Source organism: Panthera leo, chromosome B2 (genome assembly GCF_018350215.1).
Source record: "Panthera leo isolate Ple1 chromosome B2, P.leo_Ple1_pat1.1, whole genome shotgun sequence".
NCBI lineage: Eukaryota > Metazoa > Chordata > Mammalia > Carnivora > Felidae > Panthera > Panthera leo.
In genome coordinates this window covers 46,384,722-46,406,121 of record NC_056683.1, presented here as the reverse complement: position 1 = coordinate 46,406,121, position 21,400 = coordinate 46,384,722, and positions in this window count along the sequence as shown.

The window sequence follows — 21,400 nt, the reverse complement described above, 5'->3', positions numbered from 1 at the left end:
ATGGTGACCTGATATTTCCTAACAAGTTAGTCTTCTTATTTCCTTCCTACATTGAGGGATCTGCCTGCCTTTGCCTGATCCTGTAGATTTTTCACCATCTGGATATTTAAATGAGTAGAGTACTAACTCCAGGCTGAATTTTGAAGAGTATTTAAGAGACAATTGAGGTTTATCATTCCCCAGCAACATTCCCCCCATCTTTCTCTAATCCCAATTGTTCTGCGTTGCCCCCAGTTCTTTATGACTGGGAATGTGACAATATTGGCAGAGCAATAGACAGAAAGCAAGCTAAATTAATTATTTTGTAGAGACATACAAGGAAAAGAACTTTTAGTCTTTGTTTTTTCCCCCACAGATTTTGTTTTCTTTTATTTTTTAAAAAATGTAATGTTTATTTATTTTTGAGAGAGAGAGAGATTGCGAGTGAAGGAGGGTCAGAGAGAGAGGGAGACACAGACTCCGAACTGGGCTCCAGGCTCTGAGCTGTCAGCATAGAGCCGGACATAGGGCTCAAACCCACGAACCATGAGATCATGACCTGAGCCAAAGTTGGCCATTTAACTGACTGAGCCACCCAGGCACCCCTTGATCCTTTCTTTTAATTTGCAATTTGATAAAAAGTTCAGTTTTCTTTTGAAATTGGTTTTCATTTATATTCTTATCTGCATAATCCTCACAGACTCTGGAATGGAAGATCAATTTCACCCAGGTAAGTGAAAATGAAATGAATTAGAATTCTGTACTAAGGGAGTTGCAGTAGATTTCCTTATTAGAGAAATTAATACACATCACTAAATAAGTGTGTGTGTGTGTGTGTACATACACATACATAGATATATATTTAGAAAAGATTTTTTAAGTTTATTTATTTTTGAGAGAGAGTGTGTGTGTGTGTGTGTGTGTGTGAGAGAGAGAGAGGCAGAGAATGAGGGAAAGACAAAGAGAATCCCAAGCAGGCTCCATGCCATCAGTGCAGAGCCCAATGTGTGGCTGAAACTCATAAACCATGAGATCATAACCTGAGCTGAAACGAAGAGTCATATGCTTAACGGAGTGAGCCATGCAGGCACCCCTAGATATGTTGAATATTATAAGATACATATAACACAATGTATCATCTTGGCCAATTTTTAAGGGTATAGTTCAATAGTCTTAAGTTGACGTTTCTGTACAACCAATCTCCAGAATTCTTTTCAACTTATAAAAGTAAAACTATACCTATTATACTGCAACTCTTCATTATTCCTGTCACCTAGCCCTTGAAAATCTCCATTTTATGTTCTGTCTGAATTTGATCTGTGTTGCTGTGCTTTTTTTTTAAAATGTCTTTTTATTTGGGGGGGTGCAGAGAGAGGGAGAGAGACACAGAATCCGAAGCAGGCTCCTATCGCTGAGCTGTCAGTACAGAGCCCAATGTGGAACTTGAACCCACAGCTGTGAGATCATGACCTGAGCCGAAGTCAGAGGCTTAACCAAATGAGCCTCCCAGGCACCCCTATTCTGTGTTCTTCTTAAAGTGGAGTCATACAGTGCATGCTCTTTTGTGTGTACGTTATTCACTTAACATAATATCCTCAAGGTTCATCCGTGTTATGTCATGTGTCAGAATTTCTTTCTTTTTTAAGTCTAAGTGATGTTTCATTATGTGTATATATATGTATAGCACATTTTGTTTATAAGTTCATCTGTCAATAGACACTGAGATAGCTGCCACATTTTGGCTATATACCAACATATTTCTTTTAAAAGCTCTGAGAAATTTTACATCAAATTAAGCTGTTTATTTCAGTATCCTATAAACATTCTTACTATGGAGTTAGATTTGTGTTTCAATAAATGTCAGTATTCATACTGATATGAAGATAACTTTATGCTTAAGTTAAATATAAATCTGTTGATTTGGTCATCAACAAACAGGCTAACATGAATATACCAATAATTATTTTATCAGACTAAGGTGAGACTTGACCCTTTCAACTATAAAATAACATCACCTTGCCTCAGATTGAGTTATTAAATATTGTTACAGACAACTCTTATTGAAGGGAAAATTTTGAAACAAATAAGTAAATAGTTGTAAATAGACAATGTAGTGAATGGGGGAATATGTGCATAAAATGGGCCATAAGGAAATGGGATTGAGACCAAAAAGGGGTTGGAACTTTGATAGAAGCAGGGATTTCAGTACAGATGCTGAAAGATTAATGAATTTGGTAGTAAATCTATAATGGGAACTCACAACAAATTGCTCCTATTTTTTCAGGGAAGTAGGAGGCAAACCACTTGAATAGAGAATTGTTAAAATAGGGCAAAAAGTAGTTGAAAGGATAGCAGTGACAGAAAACAGAGTGCTTGAAATTGAGATTTCAATGGTGGTACAATTTTGGGAAATGGCAAAGCCAAAAGAATGATTGCAGCTTTGGGTGACTAACATAAGAGGAAGAAAGGACAATTATTTGAAGATGATGAGGTCAAAGCCAAGCTGTAGGAGGTATCATTTAGAATTTATCCCATCCACACATTCCAAAGAAAAAAGACAATAAACAGTATAGGTGAATCGCTAGCTAGAAGCTGAATCCTTTATTTCTCTATATCCCTTCCCCACCTTTTCTTACTGGTGGTTAGTACCTACATCTGGCCCCATCATCGCTTACCTACAATATTTTCTGTGTCTCAGCACAAATTTCATTTCCATGAGAAATTTTATGAAAACATATTTTCCTATTCTCAGCTATTAATACCCATTAAAGTGGGGCTGTCTCCCAGTTTACGAAAGAGCATCTACAGTGAAAATACTAAACCCAGGCTAAATCTCCTTAGTTTTACTTTAATTGGAAAAAAAGGAGGGCCAGTATCTTAACAGGGTTAAAATGTCTTAAGCGCAGATAAATAAGTAGAATATTACAATAAGTGTTTACAGGTAGGTACAAGAAAACGTAAAGAAATGAGGGTTAGAGCAATGTGAAGTAGGAAAATAACGTAAAAGTTAGGGGTAAGGATGACAAAGGCAAATTTCATCAACTTCTTTATTTTTTCATTTATCTTACTTTTGACTGGGAGTCTCTGAAATTTTAAAGCACTTCCAAAGAATGTTTTTTTTTTTTTAAATGGCCAGTCTTGGGGCTCCTGGGTGGCTCAGCCAGATGAGCGTCCGACTTTGGCTCAGGTCATGATCTCACAGTCTGTGAGTTTGAGCCCCTCATCGGGCTCTGTGCTGACAGCTTGGAGCTTGGAGCCTGCTTTGGATTCTGGGTCTCCCTCACTCTCTGCCCCTCCCCGGCTCATGCTCTGTCTCTCTCTCTCTCTCTGTCAAAAATAAGTAAAACATTAAAAAATTTTAAAAAAATGGCCAGTCTTTCCATATTGATTCTTTTTTTTCTGAAGTCATTAAAACATTTTTTTTTAAATCCAATGAATCTTATTTTTTGTTGTATTACATATGGGTGCTTTTTTCTAAAAATAACAAATATGCAACCTGGGAAAGTCTGGGGAGGTTGCAATTATATTCCTTTATTTAGGAGCCTTGGTTAGTTTTCATTTTCTATAAAAACATTCTTTCTGTTTTGCATAGTTTTGCAAAATAGTATGCTCTGCAAAAATACAGACCTTAGAGTTGTAGGTTTGCCATGAAAATATGCTTATTGGTAGGCTAGCCTTCAACTTCCTTAGCTCTAATCAAGAATGTCCAAAGCAATAGTGTGACAGCTAATGACAAGATGAGCTGCTTGTATTTGGAGTGTATTTTCTTATCTGTGAACTGAAAACTCTCCTGCCTTTTCTTGTGTTTTAGATTTTCAGTAGTCCTTGGAAAAATCCAATCTCAAGAATATTTCTGAGGAGCTACATAACAGACAGAAAAATATGTAGTCATTGTCATTGATGTACTACTCTTAAAGCCTATGGTATAAATCTCTGCTAGTATTTTCAACTTAGCTTTCAAAAAGGCAGTTTCCTTTGTGCATTCTCATAGCCATTTTTTTTAGTATCGTTGACACATGAGGTTATATTAGCTTTAGGTTTACAACATAGTGATTCAACAACTCTATATGCGATGCTGTGCTAACCACAAGTGTAGTTACTGTCTGTCACAATGCAACACTATTACAATACCACTGACTGTATTCCCTAGGCATACCTTTTATTCTCAAGACTTATTCATTCCCCTTCACTAGTTTTTCCTATCCCTCCATTCTCCTCCTTTCTAGCAGCTGTCAGTTTGTTCTGTTTTTATAGGTCTGATTCTGTTTTTTGTTTATTTATTCACTTGTTTTGTTTTTTAGATTCTGCATATAAGTGACATCATATGGCATTTGTGTTTTTATGTCAGACTCATTTCATTTAGCATAATATCCTCTAGATCTATCCATGTTGTTGCAGATGGCACAATCTCATCTTTTTTATGCCTGCGTAATATACATACATACATACATATCTATCTATCCACATCTTCTTTAGCTATTTACCCATAGACATTTGGATTGTTTACATATCTTGACTATTATAAATAATTCTGCAATAAGCATAAGAGTGCATATGTCTTTCGAATAAGTGAATTAGCATTTCTCCTTTACTTGCGTTAACACCCAGTAGTGGAATAACTGAATATTAAGGTATTTCTAGTTATTTGAGTAAGCTTCATACTGTTATTTGTAGTGGCTGCACCAATTTACATTCCCGCTAACAGTACATAAAGGTTCTTTTCTCCACATCATCCCCAATACTTATTTCTTGTTTTTCTTTTTTTTTTCTTTTGATACTAGCCCTTCTGACTATTGTGACGTGATATTTCACTGCAATTTGGATTTGATTTTCTCATGATTTGTGATATTGAGAATCTTTTCATGAGTCTTTTGGACATCTGTATGTCTTCTTTCAGAAAGTGTCATTCAAAAATACAAAAATAGGGTGGCCTGGGTGGCTCAGTTGGTTGAGCATCCAACTTCAGCTCAGGTCATGAAGATCTCACAGCTTATGGGTTCAAGCCCCGCATCAGGCTCTGTGCTGATGGCTCAGAGTCTGGAGCCTGCCTCAAATACTGTGTCTCCCTCTCTCTCTCCCCTTCCCCCACTCACGGTCTGTCTTTCTCTGTCTCAAAAATAAATAAACATTAAAATTTTTTTTAAAAAAATACAAAAATAAATACATTAATTTTATTTATTTTTTTGTTAGAATTTTAAAAATTCCAGTACAGGTAACATACAGTGTTATATTAATTTCAGATGTACAATATAATGGTTCAACAACTCTATATATTACTTAGGGTTTATCAAGATAAATGTGCTCTTAATTCCCTTCACCTTTTTCCCCATCCCACCACTGACCTCCCCTCTGGTAACCATCTGTTTTGTTCCCTGTAGTTAAGTCTGTTTGTTGGTTTGTTTCCCCCCTGCCTTTGTTTTGTTTGTTAAATTTCACGTATGAGTGAAATCATATGGTGATTTGTCTTTCTCTGACTTACTCAGTTAGCTTGATACTCAATAGATCCATCTGTGTTATTACAAATGGCGAGATTTTATTCTTTTTATGGCAGAATAATATTTGTGTGTGTGTATACACCACATTTTCTTTATTCATCTATTCATAGACACTTGGGCTTGTCTCTATATTTTGGCTATTGTGAATAATGCTGCAGTAAACATATAGGTGCATATATCATTTTGAATTAGTATTTTCATATTCTTTGGGTAAATACCCAGTAGTGCAATTACTGGATCATATGACAGTTCTATTTTTAATTTTTGGAAGAGCCCTCATACTGTTTTCCAGGGTGGCTGCACCAGTTTGCATCCCCACTAAAAGGGCACAAGAGTTCCTTTTTCTCCACATCTTTGCCAACACTTGTTCTTTCTTGTGTTGTTAATTTTAGCCATTCTGACAGGTGTGAGATGATATCTCATTGTAGTTTTGACTTGTAGTTCCCTGATGATGAATGATGTGGAGTATCTTTTCATGTGTCTGTAGGCCATCTGGATGTCTTCTTAGAATAAATGTCTGTACGTGTCTTCTGCTCATTTTTTAAGTGGATTATTTGATTTTTTGGTGTTGAGTTGTGTAAGTTCTTTATATATTTTGGATGCTAACCCTTTACCACATATGTCATTTGCAAATATCTTCTCCAATTCCATAGATTATCTTTTAGTTTTGTTTATTGCTGTGAAAATGCTTTTCATTTTGACGTAGTCAACAATAGTTTATTTTTGCTTCTGTCTACCTTGAGTCAGAAGATTGTTGCTAGATAAATGTTGCTACGGCTGGTATCAGAGTAAGTAATTCCTGTGGTCTTTTAGGAATTTTGTGATTTCAGATCCCACATTTAGGTCTTTAATCCACTTTGAATTTATTTTTGTTTGTGGTGTAAGAAAGTGGTCTAGTTTCATGCTTTTGCATGTAGACATCCACTTTTCCCAGCACGATTTGTTGAAGAGACTGTCTTTTTCCATTGCATACTCTTTCATCCTTTGTTGACGATTTAATTGACCATATGATCATGGGCTTCATTTTCAGCTTTCTAGTCTTTTGTATTGATCTATGTGTCTGGTTTTGTGCCAGTACTATACTACAGGTTACTAAAGTTTTGTAGTATAACTTGAAATCTGGTATTGTGATACCTCCAGCTTTGTTTTACTTTTTCAAGATTGCTTTGGGTATTCTGGTCTTTTGTGGTTCTATACAAATTTTAGTGTTGCTATACTAGTTCTTTCAAAAATACCGTTAGTATTTTGATAGGGATTGCAGTAAATCTGTAGATTACTTTGGGCAGTATAGACATTTAACAATATTTGTTCTTCCAATCCATGAACATGGAATATCCTTGCATTTCTTTGTGTCGTCTTCAATTTTTTTCATCAGTGTTTTATAGTTTTCCGAGGTCTTTTACCTCCTTGGTTAAGTTTGTTCCTGGATATCTTATTATTTTTGGTGCAGTTGCAAGTGGGATTGCTTTCTTAATTTCTTTCTGCTGCTTCATTATTAGAGTATATAAATGCAATGGATTTCTGTACATTGATTTTGTATTCTGCAACATCACTGAATTCATTAAGAAGTTCTGATAATTCTTTGGTGGAGTCTTTAGCATTTTCTATATATAGTATCCTGTCATCTGGAAATAGGCACAGTTTTATAACTTCCTTATCGGTTTGGATGCACTTTATTTCTTTTTGTTTTCTGATTGCTGTGGCTAGGACTTCCAGTACTGTGATGAATAAAAGTGGTGAGAGTGGACATCCTTTTGTTTCTAACTATAGAGGAAAAGCTCTCAGTCTTTCACCATTCAGTTGATGTTAGCTGTGAGTTTTTTATATGTGATCTCTATTATGTTGAGGTATATTCCCTCTACATCTACTTTGTTAATTTTTTTTTTAATCATGAATGGATGTTGGACTTTGTCAAATGCTTTTTCTGTATCTGTTGAGATGATCCACAGTTTTTATCCTTTCTCTTACTTTTTAATTAAAAAATAATTGAGTTTATTTATTTATTTTGAGAGGGAGACAGACAGAGTGGTCATGGGAGGGTCAGAGAAAGAGAGAATCCAAGCAGACTTCATACTTTCAGCGTGGAGCCTGATGTGGGGCCCGAACTCATGAACTGTGAAATCGTGACCTGAGCTGAAACCAAGTCAGAATCTCAGCTGAATGAGCCAGCCAGGTGCCCTTCCTTTTTCTTATTAACATGATGTATCATGTTGATTGATTTGCAAATATTGAACCATCCTTGTATCCTGGAATAAATCCCACTCGATTGTGGTGAATGAATTTTTTAATATATTGCTGTATTCAGTTTGCTAATATTTTGTTGAAAATTTTTGCATATATGTTCACCAGAGAAAATAGGCCTTAGTTCTCTTTCTCTGTCTCTGTCCCTCTCTCTCTCTCTCTCTCTTTTTTTTTTTTTTTTTTTTTTTTGCAATGTCTTTATCTTGTTTTGGTATCAGGGTAATGGTAGCCTCATAGAATGAATTTCAAAGTATTTCTTCCTCTTCTATTTTTTGGAATAGTTTGAGAAGAATAGATATTAACTCTTCTTTAAATGTTTGGTAGCATTCACCTGTAAAGCCATCTGGTCCTGTACTTTTGTATGTTGTGAGTTTTTTGATTACCAATTCAATTTTATTGCTGGTGATCAGTCTGTTCAAATTTTCTATGTCTTCCTGCTTCAGTTTGATAGGTTATGTTTCTTGAAATTTATCTTTTCTTCTATGTTGTTGAGTTTGTTGACTATAATTTTTCACAATATTCCTTTATATTTATGTGTTATCAGTTTTTATATCTTTTATTTCTGATTTTGAGTCCTTTCTCTCTCTCTCTTTCTCTCTCTCTGATGAGTCTGGTTATAGGTTTATCAATTTTGTTTATCTTTTTAAATAGCCATTGATCTGTTCTAGTGTTGCTTTTGTTGTTGTTATTGTTGTTTTAACTTTCTATTTTGTTTATTTCTGCTCTAATCTTTATTATTTCATTCCTTCTACTGGTTTTGGATTTTTGTTTCTTCTTTTTCTAGCTCCTTTATGTGTAAGGATAGGTTGCTTATTTGAGATTTTTCTTGCTCCTTGAGGGAGACCCATATTGCTATAAACTTCATTCTTAGAACCATTTTTGCTGCATCCTAAAGGTTTGGACCATTGGGTTTTCATTTTCATTTTTCTCCATGTATTTTTTGAATGTCTCTTTGATGTCTTGGTTGAATAATTCATTGTTTAATATCCTGTTATTTAAGATATTTTGCTGTCTCCAGATTTTTCCCTGTGGGTTGATTTCTAGTTTCATAGTGTTGTGGTCTGAAAAGATGTATTGTATGACTTCAAAATTTTTAAATATTTTGACTTATTTTGTGGCCTATAATGGGATCTATTCTGGAGAATGTTCCATGGGCTCTTGAAAAGAATGTGTATTCTGCTGTTTTAGGTTGGAATATTCTGAATATATCTTTTAGATCCATCTGGCCTGTTGTGTCATTCAAAGCCACTGTTTCTTTGTTGGTTTTCTGTTTGCATGATCTACCACCGATGTAAGTGGGTTGGTAAAGTCCCTTGCTATTACTGTATTCTACTGATTACTGTATGTTTGTTATTAACTGCTTTTTGTGTTTGTGTGCTCCCATGTGAGATGAATATTTACAATTGTTATATTTTCTTGTTTAATTTTTCCCTTTATGATTATATAGGGTCTTTTTTTGTCTCTCATTACACTCTGTTTTAAAATCTATTTTTTCCAATATAAGTATTGCTACTCCAGCTTTCTTTTGATATCATTTGCAAGATAAATTCTTATCCATCCATTTACTTTCAATTTGCATGTATCTTTAGGTCTGAAATGAGTCTCTTGTAGGTAGTATATAAGAATCTTGTTTTTTTATCCATTCCTTCACCCTATGTCTTTTGACTGGAGCATTTAGTCCATTTACATTCAAAGAAATTATTGATAGGTAAGAATTATTGTGATTTTATTACTTATTTTATTGTTTTTGTAGTTTTTCTGTTCCTTTCTTGTTTTGTCCTCTTCCCTGATGATTAATTGCCTTTCTTAGTGAAATATTTGGATTACTTTCTCTTTATTTTTTGCCTGTTCCTGGTTTTTGATTTGTGGTTACCATTCAGTTTGTGTGTAATATCTTCTGCATACGGCAGTCTATATTGAGTTGAACCCATTATTTACCCATCTCCCCCATCATGTTTTGGGCATATGGTGTCATGGTCTACTCCCTTTTATTTTGTGAGTTCTTTCACTGATTTTTGCAGATATACTTATTTTTGCAGCTTTTGTGTTTCCTACTTTTCTTATTCTTACTTATAGTCTTTCCTTTCCACTCAGAGTCCCATTAAACATTTCATATAAGGCTGGTTTAGTGGTGATGAATTCCTCTAACTTTTGTTTGTCTGGGAAACTCCTTATCTCTCCTTCTTTTCTGAATGATGGCCTTGCTGCATAGAGTATTCTTGGCTGCAGATTTTTTTCCTTTCAGCATTTTAAATATATCATGTCACCGCCTCACACCTGCAAAATTTCTGCTAAAAAAATCCTTTGATAGCCTTATTGGGTTTCCCTTGTATTGAACTTTTTTTTTTCTCTTGCTGCTTAAAAAAATTTTTTTATAACTACTTTTTGCCATTTTAATTACTACATGGCTTTGTGTGGACCTACATGAGTTGATTTTGTTGGGGGATCTCTGTGCCTCCTAGATCTGAATTTCTTTTTCCTTTCCCAGATTTGGAAAGTTTCCAGCCACTATTCAATTTTTCTTTCCCCTTTTCTCTCTTGTTTTTCTTCTGGGATTCCTATAATGGGGATATTATTACACTTAATGGTGTTGCTGAAATCCCTAACCTATTCTTATTTGCATAATTCTTTTTCTCTCATTTTCTGAGTTTAATTATTTTCCATTTATCTGTCCTACATGTCATTGATTTGTTCTTCTGCTTGTTCTAGTCTACTCTTTATTCCATTTATACATATTTTTAAAATTCACTTATTGTGTTCTTCACCTCTGATTGGTTCTTTTCTTTTTTTTTTTTTTTTAAATTTTTTTTTTCAACCTTTTTTATTTATTTTTGGGACAGAGAGAGACAGAGCATGAACGGGGGAGGGGCAGAGAGAGAGGGAGACACAGAATCGGAAACAGGCTCCGAGCCATCAGCCCAGAGCCTGACGCCGGGCTCGAACTCAGGGACCGCGAGATCGTGACCTGGCTGATCGTGACCTGGCTGAAGTCCGACGCTTAACCGACGGCGCCACCCAGGCGCCCCTGATTGGTTCTTTTCTTAATCTCTTTCTTAAAGGTCTCACTGAGGTCTTCCATTCTTTTTTTCAAATCCAGTATCTTTTGGTCATTATTGTAAATTCTCTGTCAAGCATATCATGTACCTCAGTTTCATTTAGGTCTCCTGCTGCGATTTTGTCTTGTTCTTTCATTTGAGACATATTTCTCTATTTTCTCATTTGTCTAACTCTCTGTGCCTGTTTCTTTTTATTTATTTATTTATTTATTTATTATTTATTTTTTTAATATATGAAAATTACTGTCAAATTGGTTTCCATACAACACCCAGTGCTCATCCCAAAAGGTGCCCTCCTCAGTACCCATCACCCACCCTACCCTCCCTCCCACCCCCCATCAACCCTCCGTTTGTTCTCAGTTTTTAACAGTCTCTTATGCTTTGGCTCTCTCCCACTCTAAACTCTTTTTTTTTTTTTTTTTTTTCCTTTCTCTCCCCCATGGGTTTCTGTTACGTTTCTCAGGATCCACATAAGAGTGAAACCATATGGTATCTGTCTTTCTCTGTATGGCTTATTTCACTTAGCATTACACTCTCCAGTTCCATCCACGTTGCTACAAAAGGCCATATTTCATTTTTTCTCATTGCCTCTGTGCCTGTTTCTATGTGTAGGAAAGTCAATTACATCTCCTGGACTTGAAAGTAATTAGTTTATAAATAAGAGGTCCTGTGGTGCCCTGCTATGTAGTGTCCCTTGTTCTCCAGAACCTGCTGCTTCAGGGGTGTCTCTATATGTGTATTGTGTGTACTCTGCTGTTGTGGCTGAGCTGTTTTTGTTTTTGTTTTTGTTTTTTCCCTTCAGGCCAGTCATCTGCAGTGGTTCTCTTTGCCTGTTGTAGGCATTGTTTGGTCTCATGGTGTTAGTGGGCCAGTCTGGAGCTGCTTTGGGCTTGAGTTGCATCAGATGAAGCATTTGCCAGAAATGTAGCACCAAACTAGAGGGGAATTTTCCTGTGTCATCCCCTGAGAAGCTTTCTCTTGTGGGCAAGGCCAGCAGTCCTGCCTTCATCCCACTGCTGTGGCTGCAGTCATCTTGGTGTGTGTGGTTATTTTCCCATCTCCCTGGGGTGGGAGTTACCTTAGGGTGGTGATGGTCCCTGTCGGGGCTGCTTGCACACTGCCAGGCTTGTGCGACCACTTTGGATGGGCTGGCCAAGGGCATATTGGCAGGGGCAAATCTGCAATGTTCATGGGGTAGGAGGTGTGCTGTAAGCAAGGTTTGTGTCTTCTGGTGGGGAAGGAGCCTACAGTGCAGGGACTGAGGCAAGCCTCACTGGGGCAGCTAGGGTGACATCTGCCCAACCCCGATGGTGGGGGGGGGGGCGGTGGTTGTGGTGAAATGTATGGTGTTTGTGTCAAGTGTTGACATTGCACTGTTTCCCTCAGGTGGCTGTGTACTTATATGCGGGTGTGTGTGTATATACACATATATATATATATATATATATATATATATATATATATATGTATATATACATATGTATATAAGTATATATACATATACTTATATGGGAGTGTGAAATGGCACCTGCCATCTCCTTTGTTTCAGGAGGAATCTCCCAAGGATCTTTGTCCCTCCAGAACAGGCTCTGAGGTCAGTAAACCACTCTTTCCCCCATACACCCCAGGCATTTTTCAAATTGCTGCTGCTATGGTATATCTTTTTGGGCTCTTTTGTGTTGTTTCTTTAAGGGTAGGGATGCAGTTTCCTCTCACCCTCCCAACTCCCCCAAAGTGGAGGTCACCGATTGTTGAAATTCTGGGTTTTGGGGTGATTGGGTGGCTCAGTCAGTTAAGTGTCCAACTTCAGCTCAGGTCATGATCTCGTAGTTCAGTTTGGGAGTTCAAGCCCTGAATCAGGCTTGCTGCTGTCAGTGCAGAGCCCACTTCAGATCTTCTGTCCCCCTCTCTTTCTCTGCCCCTCCCCCGTTCACACTCTCGCTCTCAAAAATAAATAAACATTTACAAAAAATGCTGAGTTTGAGGTACCATTGATTATAAGAACTCACAAAGTTTGGCCCCTCTGGTTTTCAAAGTCAAATGATATGGGGATTTGCCTTCCCTGCGTGGGCTGCTTAGTGTGAGGGCCTGTTTCTCTCCCCTCTCTGTGCCAAGTCTTCCTTCCTTTCTGTGGACAGCCCTCCTAGTTAGTTTAGCTTCCCACTGCATCTCTACCCTTCCTTCCTAGCCTCTTCGATGTGGTCTTTTCTCTATATTTAATTGTGGAGTTTGTTCTGCCAACCTTTGGATCATTTTCTGGGTTATCTAGTTGAGTCCATGGGATGAGGCAAGCTTAGTAAGGTCCTCTTTCTTTGACATCTTCCCCAGATCTCAATACATTCATTATAAATGTGGAGTTTGATAAACTTTGGGAAACATATGTACCTTTTTAATCAATATTTTTATTGCCCCTAAAATATCTCTACGGTCCTTTTTCAGTGAACCCAAACAAGTACCAACCCCAGGTAATATCTCATCTTTTCTCTGGGATTATCAGTTGGTTTGTCCTGCCTTATAATTTCAAATAAGCGGAATCCTACCCTAAATATCCTTTTGAATTGGCTTTATTTTGTCAAAATGCTTTTCAAATTCATGCATCTTGTTGCATATATCAATAGTTTGCTTCTCCTTATTTCTAAGTGGTGTTAGCTTTGTGGATATACCATAGTTTTCAGTTCTGAGTTATTATAAATCATGCTGCAATTACTATTTAGGTGTGCATATCCTTGTGTTGATACAAATTTTATTTCCCTTGGCTAAAACCTAGGAATAAAACTCCTGGGTCATACGGTAAGTGTATGTTGAATTAAATAGGTAACTGTCAATTTTCAAAACTGGTTGTACCATTTTACACTCTCATCAGCAATGTATACTGTTTACAATTGCTCTACATTATTTCTAACATTTTTTTAAAGTCATACTAATATGGGCATAGTGGAATTTCACAAAGGTCTTCACATTTTCCTGAAGACTACCAATGTTGAGCATCTTTTAAAAATGTATTTACTGACAAGTTATATATCTTCCTGAGGTATATAATTCTTGAGGTGTCTGTTCAAATATTTTACCTATTACAGCAAATGCCAAAATGTCCCTGCTAATTGCTAATGTTCTATCAAACACCTGTTACTGAATTCTGTAACTGTATGGTTGTATAAAATGTATAAAACTAAACACTAAAATCAAACAAGAAATATTTCAAAACTTTAAAGTTAACCAGAGGGGTAAAAATAAAATATTTTGAGAAAAAGCAAAATGGTAAGAGAAATTTAAAAGCTCCTGAACGCCTAAGGTATAGAAAAATTCTCTAAAAACTAAAGATCTAACATGTAGGTGTTGAAGAAACATAGAAAGAAAGCTTATTATAACACAGCCTCAATATTAAGGAAGATAAAGATTCACCAGTTTTATTTTTCAGTGATTCTAGACCTTGAGTGAGTGCTGTTGATTTATGGTTCAAAGTTGAGGCTAGAAATTGGAGGGTAATTGAAAAGACCAAGAAACAACAACAACAACAAAAATTGATCATGAGAATTCTGCTCTGGCTCTACTTTCTGCTTACAAATTTAATTTCTTTCTTTTTTTAAAAAATTTTTATTTATTTTTGAGAGAGAGAGAGACAGAGAGCATGAGCAGGGGAAGAACAGAGAGAGAGGGGGCGGACAGAAAATTCCAAGCAAGCTCTGTGCTGACAGTAGAGAGCCTGATGTAGAGGTTAGACTCACAAACCATGAGATCATGACCTGAGCCCAAATCAGGAGTCATGCTTAACGGACTGAGCCACCCAGGCACCCTGAGATAGTTGGGGGTTTTTTGTTTTTTGTTTTGTTTTGTTTGTTTTTTTCTATAAGGGATTCCTATTTTAAAGCATGGTGCTGGGGTGCCTGGGTGGCTCAGTCGGCTAAGCATCCGACTTCGGCTCAGGTCACGATCTCATGGTTTGTGAGTTTGAGCCCGGCATCAGGCTTTGTGCTGACAGCTCAGAGCCTGGAGCCTGCTTCGGATTCTGTCTCCCTTTCTCTCTGTTCCTCCCCTACTCATGCTCTGTCTCTCTGTCTCTCTCAAAAATAAATAAACACTTTTTAAAAATCAAAAAAAAAATAAATAAATAAAGCATGGTGCTAAGGTGCACATGGATGGCTCACTCGGTTAAGCATCTGACTCTTCGTTTTAGCTCAGGTCATGATGTCACAGTTTGTGAGTTTGAGCCCTGCATGGGGGTTCTCTGCACCGACAGCACAGAGCCTGCTTGGGATTCCGTTTCCCTCTATCTCTGCCCACCCCCGTCAAATAAATAAGTAAACATTAAAAAAATGCTTTAAAGCATGGTGCTAAAACCATGGTGCTAAAGCATTTTTTTGGGTACTCAATAATTAAGAATATTTTTTTTTCAATATTATATAGCATTATTGTTAAATGTAATGTAATGGGCCAGGTATAAATTTCATAGAAAATAGAACTTGGTTTTAATATATTTGCTGCAAAGCCACTTATAAATAAATGAATAAAACAAAGACATTGGTTTTATATTTTGTTGTTTACAATGACAGCCTAGTCATTTCATGCTTCTTACATAAATTTATGTGCTATAATTAAGTTTTCATTTATTTTAAATTCACATAAGAAATTTTGTCATTGGTCTTATTACAATCATCTTCCTTTTCTCAAGACAGTTACTCATTTCTCAGCCTTTAGATCCTGTAAGAATTAGCAGATATGTAAATGATACGTTAATGACAGCAATTAGTATGAAATTGCAAGATTCTGAAAATGAAGCATTCAATAATATACTAGGAAGAAAACTCGGTGTGAAACCATCTTGGGGTATATATTGGGAATGAAAAGTATATGAAAAATAATAAACATAAATATCAAAGATAAAACAAGCTTGAAAAAATTAATATGCTTTTCTCACTTGAGAGAAAACTGAAAAAAAATTAATCAGCAAATAGATATTTGAAAGAATCCCTCTCAGATCAAAACCAATTTTTGTGTTTTTAACGGAACTTTTTCTTTTAATCTTAGACTTTTTTGAGGGTTAGTAAGCTGAGAGAAACCATATTTTCTGAGCACGTATATGTCAGGTTTTTTTTTTTTTTTTTTTTTTGCATTTGTGCATTGAAATTTTGGAATGCTGTAAAGATTGAAACACCATTCAAAATAAGGGATTCAAAGTAGCTGTTTTCAAATCTTAGAGCTACAATAATCATGTAAGTATGGTATTGGAGAAACAATAGTCATATAAATCAATTCCAACAATAGATTCCAGTGACATATAGGCATTTTTGATAGACATATAGACATGTATGCTATATATGACATAATTTATATATGATTAGTTGATTTTCAGTAAAGATGCAAAGGCAAGTCAATATTGGAAACAATGGTCTTTGTAACAAATGGCTCTGAGACAATTACACAGCTATATGAAAAAAAGGGAAACCTCAACCAGTTCCTCATACCATATGTAAAAAATAAAGTGTATTTTATATTTCAGAGAAGATGCTTTTATCTGTTATAGTTCATTTGGATTTATTTTATATTTTTAATTTATCTCCTGACATTTGCATATTTTCATCTATACTTAAAATATAGATCATATTAATCATAAAGTTTTACTTTCTTATTAAATGCATCACATTTGTCACTTATGTGTCCTTTTGTTTATTGAGTTTTCTTCAGAGTATAGTTTATCATTTCCCACTTCTTTGCCTTCCTGGTTCTTTCTTTCTTTCTTTCTTTCTTTCTTTCTTTCTTTCTTTCTTTCAACTGGTTGCTGTGCACTGTGCATTTTACTTTGCTGGGTCCTGGGTGTCAGGTTTTTATTTTATTTTTTAAAGTTTTTTTTGTTTTCTGTTTTTTTTGGGTTTTTTTTGTTTGTTTTTGAGGGAGAGAGGTGGGGGTGAGGGGCAGAGAGAGAGGAGGACAGAGGATCCAAAGCGGGCTTTGTGCTGATAGTGAGCCCAATGCAGGGCCGGAGCTCATAAACCATGAGATAATGACCTGAGCAGAAGTCAGATGCACAACTGACTGAGCCACCCAGGCACCCTTGGTGTTTGCTTTCTTAAATCATTGCTGGGCTGTGTTATGGGACACAGTTTTTATTTAATATATGGCTAATTGTCTTACTCTAGAACAATCTCAGTTTGGGGACTCTGCTCAATGATCTATATATTAAGAAGCTTTTCTACCCTAACCAGTACAAACACAAACTGTTCCCATTCCTGTCAAAACTCAGGAAATTGTTTGGCTTACTGCTCACCAGTGGCATTCAGTACAAATCAGTACTCAGCATGAGACTCAAGGAGAACCCTCTAAATATCTCTGAGATCTCTCTTTGCAGTTTCCTTCTCTCAGAGATTCTGCCTACAAATTCTAGGCAAGCTGGGCTCCCTGAATTTGAATCCCTGTCTCTTTGACTCAGCAAGATTGCCTGACTTTCTTTTTTCTCCCTTGTGGTCTGGAAAGTACCCTGGGCAATTAGGTAATTATCTTTTCTCAAAGGTCATAGTTCCTTTCTCTCAGTTGTTCAGTATCTGAAAAAACAACAAAAAAAAAGTTTTATGTAAGTTGTATCTGGTTTTCTACTTGTTTAATGCAAAAGAGTAAATCTGGTCCCATTTCTTTGCTATCAGAATCAGAAATTTCTACACAACTTTTAATATACAGAAAATGTAAATTTGCCATCACCACTGCCAGAAATGGTGTGAATTGGTGAATAAATGAACTACTGAGCCAATAAACTATTGTTTACTGTGTTTCTGTGTTACCACTATGTACTCTGTCCTTTGCCATGGCTACTCTGTGTATCCCAGTGTCTTGATGGTGGAGTTTTTAATCTATTTAGGGCTCTAAAACTATCAACCATTTAATAATATAGTAGATATATGCTAATTAGTTTTATATAGCATAAAAGTTCATTAGCGGTGCAAGGAATATAATTCTTATAGCTTAGAATAACTGGAGTTCTATAAATAAAGAACTGTAATTAAACCTTGAATTATGGATGATAGATGAGTTCAAAAGAGAGGGTGCCATATAAGTGGAAGAAATATGATACCTGAATGCACGATGTCAAAGTAGGCAGGTGGGGAAGTAAATGTGGCAGCTACCCTGAGAAGAGCAGCCTGATAAGAAAGAGTCGTGTTACATAATAAAACAATGCAGACATTAAAAAAATAAAATTAGGACTTTAAAGTTATCTATGTTATATTTGAAGTGCAACCATACCAATGACTGAAACTCTTCTCTTATTATAAAGATTTTTGTAATTCCAGTAGGCAATATTAAGCAAACGACCCATTGGCTATAGTCCTATATTATTTTAAAATGTAATCATTTCAGGGTGACTGGGTGGTTCAGTTGGTGAAGCACCTGAATCTTGGTTTCAGCTCAGGTCATGATCTCCCATTTCATGAGCCCACATTGGGCTCTGTGCTGACAGCGTGTGGAGCCTGCTTGGGATTCTCTCTATCCCTCTCTCTCTCTGCCCCTTCCCTGGTCATTCTTTCTCTCTATCAAAATAAATGAAAATAACATTAAAAAAAGTAACCATTTCATGTCCACTCTCAGGGACACATCAATTTGAGACCAAGATAAAAATGATCTTGCCTGGATTCATTTATTTACATAAATGACACTGATATTACACATTTATGTCTCAGACATAAAGCCTGGGAGCTCTAATTTTTACTAATCATGTTGATCCCCTACTTTAATTTTATTTTTAATAAAAATTGCATATATTTAAGGTGTACAACATGATTTGGTATATGTAGTAAAATGGTTATTGTAGTCAAGTTAATGTATCTTTTCACAAAGTTACTGTTTCTGTGTGTGTGAGATGATGGCACATGAAATTTACTCTTAGCAAATTTCCACTATTTAATAATGTATTACTAACTACAACCATCATGCTATACATGAGATTTCTAGACTTATTTGCCCTACATACTGCAACTTTGTACCCGTTGACAAATTATCTCTTCCTTTCTCCCCTCTCCCTTTTCCTGATAACTACTTTTCTCTCTGCTTCTCTGTATTTGACTTTTTTAGATTTCACATGTAAGTGAGAGCGTGCGGCTTCTTCTTTTTGTGTCTGGCTTATTTCACTTAGCCTAACATTTTCCAGGTTCATCCATGTTGTTACAAATGGCAAGGTTTTTTTTTTTTTTATGAATAACATAATATTTCTATATATGTATATCACACATCTATTCTTCTGTCAATGGACAATTAGTTTGTTTCCATATCTTGGGTATTTTGAGTAATGCTGCAACAAACATGAGAACACAGATATCTCTTCAAGGTACGTATTTGGACTTGGCAATGATTTTTGGCCATTACATGCAAATTTCAGGCAACAAAAGCAAAATTAAACAAGTGGGATGACATCAAACTAAAAAGGTTCCGCACAGCAAAGGAAATAATGAACAAAGTGAAAAGAAGCCTTATGAATTGAGGGAAAATAATTGCAAGCCATATATCTGGGAAGGGGTGACTATCTAAAATATATAAGGAACTTGAGGCACCCGGGTAGCTCAGTCGGTTAAGCGTCTGACTCTTCATTTTGGCTCAGGTCATTATCTCATGGTTCATAAGCCCTAGCCTTGCATCTGGCTCTGTACTGACAGTGTAGGGCCTGCTTGGCATTCTATCTCTCCCTCCTTCTCTGTCCCTCCCCTGCCTGCAAATAGGCAAAAGGATCTGAATAGACATTTTTCCCAAGAAGACATACAAATGGCCAACAGCTGTATGAAAACATTCCTAACATTAATAATCATTTTGGAAGTGCAAATGATAACCATGATGAAATACCATACCTGTTAAGATGTCTATAATATATATTTTTTAAAGTGTTGATGAGGATGTGATGGGAAAAAAAACAAACCCTTGTTTACTGTTGGTAGGAATGTAAATTGATGCACGCATTATGGAAACCAGTATGGAGTTCAAAAAACTAAATATAGAAGTACATATGATTCAAAACTCCCTCCTTTCGGTATATAACCGATAGAAAAGTCTCAGATTTTTATTTTTTCTTATTTAAAGAGACTGACTTCTGGTTATTTGGAAAATAATTAAACAATTGGCCCTTTTCCAGTTCCAGTTGTTTGTGCCCAGCATTCTATAATTCAAATATATCTCTATAAAAAGGACCATTACAAACTGACATTTTTTTTAATTGAAGTATAGTTGACATACAATATTATATTAGTTTCAGGTGTACAGCATAATGACTCAACATCTATATACATTATGAAATGATCACCACATTAAATTTAGTTACCATCTGTTACCTTACAAAGTTATTACAATATTATTGACAATATTCCCTATGCACTACTTTACTTACCTGACTTAATTATTTTATGACAAGAAGTTTGTACCTCTTAATCCTCTTCACCTACTCACACCCCTCCCTTCAGAAAACTTTGTTTTCTGTATTTATAAGTCTGTTTTTGTTTTATTTGTCCTTCTGTTTTGCTTTAAAGATTCCACATGTACATGAGATCGTATGGTATTTGTCTATGTCTGATTTAATTCACTTAGCATAATTCTCCATGTCTATCCATCTTGCAAATAGTAATATTTCATTCTTTCCATGGCTGGGTAATATTCCATTGTGTCTGTGTATATATATGTAATATCTTCTAATCCATTTGTCTATGGATGGACATTGAGGTTGTTTCCATATTTTGGATATGCTGCAAAACATAAGAGGCATGTATCATTTTGAATTACTATTTTCATTTTATTCAGGTAAATAGCCAGAAGTAGAATTATTGGATCTTAAGTTATTTCTGTTTTCAATTTTTTTAGGAAACTTCATACTGTTTTTCATAGCAACTGCACCAATTTTTATGCCTACCAATAGTGCACGAGGGTTCCATTTTCTCTACATCTTCACCAACACTTTGTATTACTTGTCTTTTTGATATTGGTCATTCGGACTGGTGTGAAGTGATCTCTCATTCTGGCTTGATTTGCATTTCTCTGATGAATAGTGATATTGAGTAATTTCTTATGTTAGCCATTTCTATGTCTTCTTTGGGCAAAATGTCTATTTGGATCCTTTGTCCATTTTTTCATTGGTTTGTTTTTAGTGTTGATTTGTATGATTCTATTTTGGATATTAACATTTAATGAATATATCAGTTTCAAATATAGGCTTCCATTCAGTAGCTTCTTCATTTTGTTTATATTTTCCTTAACTGTGCAAAATCATTTTAGTTTGATATAGTCCTAATTTCATGGTTTTGCTTTTGTTGCCCATGCAACGAAAAGAGACAGATCAAAAAAAAAAAAAAAAAAGAAAAGAAAAAAAAAGAAAGAAAAAGAAAATAACATTGCTAAGCATGATGCATATATTTTCTTTTGGAGTTTTATAGTTTCAGGTCTTAAATTTAAGTCTTTAATTCATTTTGAGTTTATACTGAATGTGGTTTAAGAAAGTGGTCCAGTTTTGCAACACTATTAAAGAAATGATATTTTCTCCATTGTATTTTCTTGCCTCCCATAATGTAATTGGCCATAGAACCTCATTTTTTTTCTGGGATCTCTATTTTAATCCATTGATCTGTGTGTCTGTTCTGAGGCCGGTACAACACTGTTTTGATATTTATAGCT